The sequence below is a fragment of the Acomys minous genome, assembly GCF_964271855.1.
Source record: "Acomys minous genome assembly, chromosome: 8".
Taxonomy (NCBI): Eukaryota; Metazoa; Chordata; class Mammalia; order Rodentia; family Muridae; genus Acomys; species Acomys minous.
This window is the reverse complement of record NC_140489.1, coordinates 62,669,911-62,680,276: the sequence shown is the minus strand read 5'-3', so window position 1 is coordinate 62,680,276 and position 10,366 is coordinate 62,669,911. Positions and strand designations below refer to the sequence as shown.

General features: G+C 45.0%; 1 long non-coding RNA gene across 1 annotated transcript; it reads left to right on the top strand.

Annotated features, from left to right (window-relative positions):
• LOC311603050 lies at positions 1 to 8,576 on the top strand. Its single transcript, XR_014780931.1, has 3 exons — positions 1 to 3,963; positions 6,690 to 6,995; positions 7,279 to 8,576. It is a non-coding gene; the product is annotated as an uncharacterized lncRNA (long non-coding RNA).
• The last annotated feature ends 1,790 nt before the right edge of the window (positions 8,577 to 10,366 follow it).

The window sequence follows — 10,366 nt, the reverse complement described above, 5'->3', positions numbered from 1 at the left end:
TCTACTGACCCAGGGACGCTGCTCTCCTTCCCCGGGAATGATCTCATATAAGCAACCCTTCTTCATCTGCCTCAGGCTTCTGAATAGTTGTTTTTCATTATGTTATCAAAAATGAAAAATCACAATAACTCCTCCCCTCGGGTATGGAACAGTATAGGAGGAATGCTAAGTCGGGAAGGAATGCCACCTCGGTACTGAGGCTAAGACGTGCATCACCTTATTTCAGAATGAACAGCTTTATTGCTGGCCCTTTTAGGGTGTTTTTGCATCTCAGCCTTCTAGACACAGTGTTGCTGTGGCTTACTTACATATTTCTAAGAGCATATTTTCAAACATGGAATTGGTGCTAACCCTTTGGGTTTGGTTTCACTTCACAGCTCGGTTAAGAAAAACCCTTGTTTTAAACTAATTTTCCTTGACAAATCCTAGCATCCCTAACTGGCTATTATTTAAATAATAATAGAGTTCTTGGTTGCCACTTAAGCAAGAGCACTAAAATTGGCTTAGGAAAAGGGGGGCATTGATTTCTTGATAATAGAAGAGACCAAATTATGAGCATAACTTCCTTTTTGTGTGGCTAAATTTTCTGTATTTTACCATACTTAACAATATGGACTTTTAAATTGTTATTTTTTGAAAATGGTATGCATGTGTAGAATGTATCTTGCTCATATCTACCCCTCCCCTTTCCTTCCAATATCTCAGGGCTTCCTCCACAACACGCCTCCCTCCCCACTTCAGGTTCTGGGTTTTTTTTCCTTTTGAACCCACTGAGTCCAATTACTGTCACACATATTGATGTGAGGTCATCCACAGGGACATAGCCAACCTACCAGTAGCTATGCGCCCCCCCCCCCCAAAGTGACTCTCCTTCCCCCGTTAGCTGTCATCAGTTGGGGAGGAGGGAGCTTGGAAGCCCCTCCCCACTTCAGGTTGGGATTTTTACTTGATTTGATACCATACGGGCCTTGTGCAGATGGCCACAGCGGCAGCCATGTCGTTTCCAGAGGACAGTTTTCCCCAGCACTCTGTCCCTCATCCTCCAGCCCTTCTGTGATGCTCCCTGGGAATTTGTGGAAAAGGGTTGATATAGATGTTCCATTTCCAGCTAAGCACTCACAATTGCTTATTTCCAGCACTTCCAACAGTAACGCGTCTCTGTATTAACCACTCTCCACTCTAAAAAGCTTCTCTGACCAAGGTTTGGAGCTGTACAAAAAAACAAGTTTTTAGAAGGAAGTTTGAAAGCATGACCATCTAGCAAAACAATATCAGTACACTCTCACCTTGAGGCTATAACTTCCCTCGCCATGGACCATGTTTATAGTAGCAGACATGAATTCCATCCTGTGGAGCAGGACTCAAATCCAACCAAGAACATGGTTGGTTATACCATACTCTAGCTTGCCACTGTTGTGCCAGTGAGCACATCGTGCCTAAAAGGTTTAATATTGCACGACAGGGTCCAGTGTCAGGTAATACCATGGATGTCTTTTCTCTTGCAGCAGCCTGCATAGCTCTTTCCAAGACTATGAGAGATAACCATTAGAGAGAGTTTCATAGTCAATTCAAGATTTTTTTTCCATGTCCTGCAACCCAGCAATGAGGTTTTGTCATCTAGTTATGGTGGACACCCAAGAGCAATGGAAGTAACCTGTTCTGTTTGGATTGCTTTGGGGGCCTCCCTGGCCAATAAGTCATAAGGAGATAATTCCCTACATGAATTTTCCTCTTATATTTCCTTTATTTACTGTTAAATATGTTACTTATTATTTTCAGATGGAAGAAACAAGCTTAGAAAGGTCCATCAATTTACGTTGGTTCAACTATCAAAGAAAATGATATTCAGGGATTATGATGAGACTATATTCTTTGGAATAGTCAATAAGAAGAAATTGATATCAATTTATGGATTGTTTTGTTTTGTTTTGTTTTCTCTTTAATGTCTAGCATCAAACCAAAAGTCTTGTGCCTGCTAAGCAAGTACTGTACCACTGAGCTGCCTTCAGCCTCTTGTGGCTCAGATACCATGCACACTGCCCCATGCTACTTAGCAGTTATCCCTTGGTTTACTTCTTGGAGTACTAACTATGAACTTGAAGAGAAAATTTAACTCAAACAAACTTACTAAATAAACTGTAAAACCTTTGTGCCATTCTTTTGAATTAAATACTAATCAAGAATAGAGGATTTACTTATTGTTCTTCCTCACTTACTAATCCGTCTCTGAAAGATTTACTGTGCAGCTTACAGTAACATTTTCTTTTTCCAGCTTTATCTCTCAAGTGTAACTGGTTTTTATAATGGTGTTGTGAAAGTTTTCGATCAAGATTGGCATCCGGGAGAGATGAGGAGTTTGTCTCTCGGTTTTACCCTCATAGATGCTCGTGGAGAGGAAGTGTGGGATGCTTAAAATGATTAGATTTTCTGGGCCATCTGGTCATCAGGAAAAGGCTGTGTTTTCAATTTCACAGTGAATAAGAAATATATTAAGGAAATAGAGTATTTAGTTTAAGGAAGAATACTTTATTTTTGCCGCTAAATGCTTCAGCTTGCTTCATTGTGAAGAGAAGGGAAGACAGACCGTAGCAGGAACGACATAGTAATGGTGTCTATGCTCCGAGAAAACACAGTGGCCACAGTTTGGGAAGATGAACAAACATGCAAGGGGTAGCCACTCGCAGAGGAATTGTTCTTAATGCTCCTTTCTTGCCCCAAGACAATTTTTATGGAAGGAAAGAATGAATCACAGGGGTGAATTTTTCTCATACCACAAAGGAAATCAGACCACCACCTGGCTCCTTAAGGGTGCTGCCAGAGCCTCTGATGCGTTTATCAGTTGGAAAGTGGTGAATCAGGTGTGTGTGATTAACATCTGTGCACTCACTCAGTTGTGTGTACTACCTCATGCGTCAAGCATTAAAAATCAGACTCATGTTTTATTTACTACTCTGTAAATAAAACACCAACTTCAGGAGAGGCTTAGAAAATCAATACAGAACGCACACATCTGTCCTAAACATTGAAGCTGGAAATCTGGTAGAGATGATGGTAGACACGGTTATGAAGGAAAAAAAAAAGAGCTTGGAAGTGAGCCCATCCGCCACCTGCCCTTTCACATCATCATCTTTGCAAGTCCGCTATGTGTTTCCCTTGTGCCACTTAACACAAACGCAGAGAGTTCACTTCCTGGGATGTGCCTGGGATGCACCTACCCACAACGTTTTAGTAGATTTGTAGGCTTGCAGCTGCACAGAAGATGAACTTCACTTCCTTCAGAGTTCACTTAGTCAGCAAGCACAGAAACATTGGTTCTTGATTGTTGCCCAGATAGTCCTTGGAATACTGGGGGTGCTTGTAATTTGGGAATCCTCCTGGGCTTCATTTGAAGCCGCCATATGGAAAGGAAGGGGTGAGGCCAGAGCAGAAAGCCAGCAAGAGTGCAAAGTCTTGACAGCCAAGAGTGTAGTCAGCTTCCGGTTGAGTGCAGCTAAAGCCAGGCTGGCCTGGAGCTGCGCCGAGCTGAGCAGGGAGGCCCAAGTCAGGGAAGAAGGGCCCTCCTCCAGTGTGAATACCTTAAGCCATAGTCACAGGTGCTAGTGCAGAGTTTTAACAGGCACTGTCCCTGCCTGAGATGTGGCTCCCAGGTCCTTTCCGAGCCTGCCGTTCGAGTTGAGGTGCACCTTCTCTGAGCTCGCCCAGCTGCACGAGGACCGCGTCCAGCACGAGCCTCCAAGGCTTTCTCACTTCCTTTCCGCTGCTCAGTTCCTGTGTGCTCTGCGCCTCAAACCGAGCTTAACGGCTCCCGGCCTTCCTGCTCCCAGCAGCCATTTCCTGCTGGGATTCTGGTACCTTGCTGTTCCTTCCGGTCTCTCGTGACTTGCTTTTGTTAGCTGGCTTCTTTGGAGAAGCAGGCTGTGTAGAGAGAGGTAGAAGCTTATTTTAAGGAGTTGACTTCCACAGGTATAGAGACTGGTAAATCCAGATTTTGCATGTGGGCGGGTAGGCTAGAGACCGAAGAAGGACTCCATGTTGCTGTTCAGGGGTACAGCTGCCTGTGGGCAGAATTCCTTCATGTTTGGGGAAACCAGTCTTCTTTCGCTAGGTTTTCTAAGAATGGAGTGAGTGACATTATGAGTGACAAATTACTCAGAGTCCACAATCTCCACTCATCTGCCACCCAGTCACAAATATATCCCACGTTGTGTTTGACCAAGTATTTGGTCCCTATGGCGCACATGGATCAGCATCGCACTGCCAGCTGCAACCCACACAGCGAGGCCCTGCCTTTACTTACTTCTCTCTTACTGTGGAAGCACTGCATCCGGTGTGTGCCTGTCAAAGCACACAGCACTCCTCAAAGCTGCCTTTCTACTGAAACTGCACAGGGGCGCTGGCAAGTGCATGCTTACCAAGTCAGCTTCCTCCTTCAGCCCCCAGAGCTCTGTGGAATCCCTCTTCTCTGCAACTGCGCAGTGAAGCTCCTGGCCTCAGGCGACACCCCCTCAATCCGGGCTCTTTCGCACTGCTCCACCCTTGGTTCACCTGCAGCAGACAGGTCCAGAGCTGAGTAACCCTTGGCTTCAGAATACCCCCAGAGCAACTCTGCCTCTTTTCCACCTTAACTTTCCTGGTGACTGATTTCCTACCTTTCATTTCCCCACGTTATGTTCTCACAAGCGAATCAGCGTTCTCTCTGTGTGCCGACTTTTGGCTTTTGCACCGCTCAGGGTGGCATGTTTGGTGGCTGCTTTATTCGGAAGCCCAGAGGATGACAGAGGCTGAGATACCCTGGCATCAATAGCTGGATCTCTGTGCCCCACCAGAGAACACAGCTTATCAGAATCGTAGAGCTCCAAAGGGCTGAGGAGGCCTGCCTCCAACCTGGGCCCAAAGTCTGCAGCAGTTGCAGCACATGGCGGGGCACTTCCCCCATGCTCTGCTGCAGTGTTCTCAGTCTTGCTAATGCTCTGCCCTTTGATACGGTTCCTCTTGTTGTGGTAACCCCCAACCATAAACTTACTTTTGTTGCTACTTCATAACTGTAACTTTGCCTCTGTTATGAATCATAATGTTAATATCTGACATGTGACTCCTGTGGAAAGGTTGTTTGATCCCCAAAGGGGTTGAGACCCACAGGGTGAGAACCATTGCTCTCATGCTTACTACAGGGTCTCTTTGGAGGCCTGAAGCCATTACCACCTGACTCCTGGACTCTCTACCTGCCCATCCCATGGTTGTCTGTTCCGTCTTTCAACTGATCTGCCAGATGTCCATCTTTCACTTCTACATCTGGCCTGACAGCCTGAGAGTAAGGGACATCCAGGGAGTTCGGAAGTGGTAGGGCATGGTGATCCTGTTAGGCAGCTCCCAGCAGGCGCCGAGGGATGGTAGACGGAAGCGGAGCTGGTGTGTTGGAATGGATCTGATGGTGGATTCGGCCTTGTTCATTCTTGGATAATAGCGAAGCATGTGTAACTGCTGTGGCCTCAGGACTTTTTATCATGCATAGATCAATTCCTGCCTGAAAGGCCGTGGGGGTTCAATTTTCATCTGAAAGGTTGTCTAAATGAAAAGGGGGTGTGATAATGTCTTACTCCTAGTCAGGTACACAAGAAAGGATTTCTTCTATGTACCTAAAAAGTCTCTCTTACAGCAAGCATGCTATGCATAGGCTTCAGAGGTAAGCCCTGGCCCCAGCAGGCCAGCCTTCTCTCTCTGTAATATCTCACTTACCATCTTTGCCTAAGTGCTGGCAGTCTAATGCTCATTGTACAGGAGTGGACTCTGAGGTCAGCGAGCTAAGGGCAGACGGGAAACATCTCATATCAGCAGCCAGAAAGTCCTATTATTTGGCCGAGTGTATAGTTTCTGTGAAACTACCCCAAAAAGTTCTTGAAGTGGAAGTTTCTGGTTTCTTTGAAGGCTCAGTTGTGTCACGTGGTGTTTTGCTGGGAGCTGTCTTGTGAAAGGGTACATGACGTTTGTCTGGAAGATGACCTGTGAGGGGGCATGCGCTGTTTTGCTGGGAGCAGACACATGAGAGCGCGAGTGATGTTTGAAAGGACTAAGTGGAACCCCACAGCCAGTGGAGTTTTTGCGTTGCTTTTGCATTGCTACTCTGCCATGCAGTGCCTCACTGGCCTTCGCTTCACAGAGGGAAATGTTCCAGAGAGCCTCTTGTGGTCCTCCGGCTGCTTCTGCTGGCTTGCGCCGACTCGGCAGAGCCTTGCTGTTTCTTCTGGATGGTGACACCACTACCAATTTGTGTTGCTGTTTGGTGTTGGCTATTGGACTGGACTGCTGGTCTCCTGACAATGCAGGGTAGAACTGGCCCAAGGAATCACATCTAAACAGGTCCACAACCCCCTTTTCCTATTAACATTCTTTCTCCCCTTCGTCTGGTCGGTGGGTTAGAAGTGAAGTTGAAGTGTTTAAGAACCATAAATAAAGTAGGTTTTAAAAAATATAAGCCAACAGGTTCCTTTAAAAATGCCTCTCTCAAAGAAAAATAAGCAGGCTACCAAGATGAGACTTGATAGCCTATGACCATATAGTGGGGGAGGGGAATAGGGCGAAAGCGGGAGGGAGGGAGGAGTGGGAGGATACAAGGGATGGGATAACAATTGAGATGTACTCTGAATAAATTAATTAAATCTAAAAAATGCCTCTCTCCATCTATTCATCAGGTTTTCTGGGCATGTGAAACCATTGCTTTTTCAGGAATGTTGGCCAATGGGGAAAGCGACAAGGACACACAGGCATCTAGAAGGGCCATCACTGGCCACTGACAACATGGTTTTGCATCAAGACAGGCATGAAAGGAAACGCTTGCTCAGACATCAGGATCTCGTTCCCATCCTATATAGAGGCCCAGGCTTCACAGCCATTTCCTGAATCAGTGACAGCAGATACTAAGTTTTATGTATGTGCATACCACTTGGTGGCAGGTCTTGCTCCTCTGACCCATTACAGAAGCAGCGTCAGGATGGCAGGTGCATACACAGTTTGAGCAGGCGCTCACACATGGAGTGCTAGGGGCTGGGGTGGAAGATTTTATCTCTTAAGTACTTTTCCCTTTTTTTTTTTTTTTTGACTCAAATGCCTTTGTGTCAAAGCTCCAGGAGATAGTATGACTTTAAAAATAAGGGATGTGGCCAGTTCCCACCCCACCCGCATTATTACACTCTTGTGAACACTCAGCTCTACGGGATCAATAACCTCTTTAGTGGGACATTTTAAAGATTTAAATGAATACTATTTTAAAACTACTGTCAGTTTCAGGAAGACTGGAGAGGTCCTCTAGATGTCTTACAAGCCTGATCCTTGTAGCATCTACACCCACCACCAACAGAGTCAGTAGGATGTGAAGAGAAATAGAAAATTCAGCCGGCCTACTTTCAAATACTGGAGTACAGGTAAAGGTACACCCAGGTCCAACAACGACAGAGAAGTAGATGGGGACGGCATCAGTCAGATCACCCTGGAGTGAGCTGGGCTCTGTGGGATGCCCCTTCTCTTCCGGCGCACTTACAAATTACTGCCATGTGTTCTAGGGCCTGAGGGCTTCTTGTTATTTCTAAGATGGGAGTGAAAAATGATGGTGCTAACATCTTCATTAATTCCTTAGCTAATTCTGCCAAAGAATCATTGTCACTCATCCAGTTTTTCTCTTTTTCTCTAATATGTAGAGCCACTCCACTTAGTATATGCTTGTCACTCCTTCTGTGTGTCAGTATTCCAAGAGAGGTAGTGTCCCTGGGCCAGGAGGCCAGTCTTCTGAAGCTGGTGACAATAGATTTTGCATTGATGAAACCAAGTACATTCTGCTGAGAATATTGATGAAGCTGTCCACTTCCACAGAGGGCTGTCCGCACAGTCTGATAGTCGACATAAAATAAATATGGATGAACCTGGCATCATGGCCTTTGACAGCTTTCTATTACTTTAATATTTTTCCATAGTCTATAGGTATGGATGTGTGCCAGACTGCATTGATTCTTCCCGTACCTCCTGGAATCGCAATGGTTGGTTTTATGTACTAATTCTTAAAGGATAATATGTTTTCCTCTGTGATGATGTGGTATTTCAACTCAATCATGTGACATCTACTTTCTAAATATGTTAACTTTAATTAACAGAAATGCATGTTTAATGAGATATGGGGATTAGTTGAAATATTGAATTATTGGAACTATCCCAAAGAAAAATTTTATCCTTGCCAGTCTATTCTATTTGTCTTCCTTTGATTAATCTGCATTTTGTCATGCTTTGGGATATAGCAATCATTTACGTTTCAACTGTAATTTATATATATATATATATATATATATATATGCATATTTGTGCATATACTGAGAAAGTAATTCTGTTCTCTTTATTTCCAAGGTAGAGCCTCATAATTGGAGCCTGAGCGGCACTAGCTGCTGCTTCCCCCTTGGTTTTCCTTCACTCGTCTCTTTAACGTCAGCGCTCACTGAGCCTTGCCTCAAATAAAATTTCACTGGGGACTTAGTTGCGGTTTTCAAATCACTCTTAATATTTTTTTTAAATTTCAATTGGAAGTCAGGCGCTTTAATAAAGTATGTTTAAGTGGCTGACTAGGCCAAAGAAATGAGGGTTTCCTAAGTCTACCAAGTTTTTTTTTTTTTTTTTTAAGAACTAAATCCTAAATTAGATTACCTTAGATGTGAGCTACCTGGTGATTGACTATTATAATCATCTGCTGCTTTCCGCCTACCTGCTCTTTCACTGTTGACGCAAGGTATATTTACTAAGTGTCTACAACCTGTCAGAAGCTCGGCATGCTGGGAACATGAGGACAAGCCACCATCTCTGCCCTGAGTTGTACATAAAGGCTAGCAAGGCTGGGGGCGGGGGGTGTTGCTGTCTGATGGAACCAAGGCTGGATTTCAACTTTCTTGTTCTCTGTCGATTTAAACAAAATTTAGGAGTGCTCCTGGAAATATCAATCGTGTTTGTGGCTGCTAAAATTTCCAAGGGGCTTGCATAAGCTTATGCAGTAGTTCTCACACCTGCAATGGGCCTAGACTCCCAGGGGCCTATTAAAACAGTCCCCGTGATTGGCCAAGAGTTCTGATGCAGCAGATCTGAGGTTGGATTGGGAAGAACTTTGGTGCTGACGCATCCGCAGGTGGAGTGATATACTGTAGGGTGCGTACTTTGACCACACTTGCTCTAAATTATCTAGCTGATTGATGGTCTGTTCTCAGTGACAACAGTGATGCTGATAATGCTGATGAGGTGAGGTCACATTTATCGAGCTTTTGTGGAATGACCCACCCTTCTATTCAGCCTTCGAAGCAGCTCAGTGAAACAGGTGTCACTACTTTCTATATCGAGAAAATGAGTGTGTGGAGTGGTTAGTTTATACAAGGTTTAGAGCTTATGAGTGCACTAGGTGGGGGCTTGAATGTTGGGTCATGCCTGTGCTCCAACCCTCAGGCTCTCCTGCCTTCCTGTGATGGCCAGCACATCTGCACAATGGTGAACAGTGTGGGCAGCTGCTAGACCCTGTCTGCACTCACTCCTGAGCCTTGTGGGATTAAGAATAGATAGCTGCCCAGGCTCTTATGGAAGAGCATCACTTAGCAGTCTACTCTAATGGCTAGGCAGCTTTGGTAATGGGAACTTTCGTTTAATTGGGTAAAATGTTTCCCTTTTACAGAATTTTTAAGGTTAAATGATTAAAAAGAAAATAACTATAAAACAGCACAGAGTGAACGAAGCACAGCTCTAAACCAAAGCAAGTGTGACCCAAAGGACTGGGACGAGGTTGGCTGCCTTGTCTGGAAGGTCACACACCCTCTTCCAATCCTTGTCCACATTCAGCCTATTGACAAGGTGTCTGCAGGCAGGCTGCATTTTTTGACCTGCCCCTATTAAAGTATGTTTCTGTTCCTCTCCTGATGTAAAAATAGCAGGCGTCTGCCATATTAATTAACAGTTCTCTCAGGAGGATTCAATGACTTTCCTTCCCCCAGGGTGTGAGAAGTCAAAGAATGTGCTGGTGTGTCTGTCCATCAGTATCCTAGGAAAGGGATCTTGTCTCCTGGCTAGAGACTGTGGCTTTTGCTGCAGAGTCGCCTCACCAGAGCCCGCTCCCACCCACAAAGCAGGGGTGCCCTTTCAGGTGGGTGGCCGGAAACACACTTGGTGTGTAACTTCATCCTGACTCCTCCCTTTTTCCCTCCACATTTTTATCCTTTTATTTTTCTACAGAAGATCGCTAAATCCCATTGCTTTACAAGGAGGTACATTATTTCCCATATCCAGCAGCCGATGGGCCAATGGAGCAGTCTCTGTGTCTCTTGTCTTTTCAGTGATGGTGGTATCCCTGCATTGT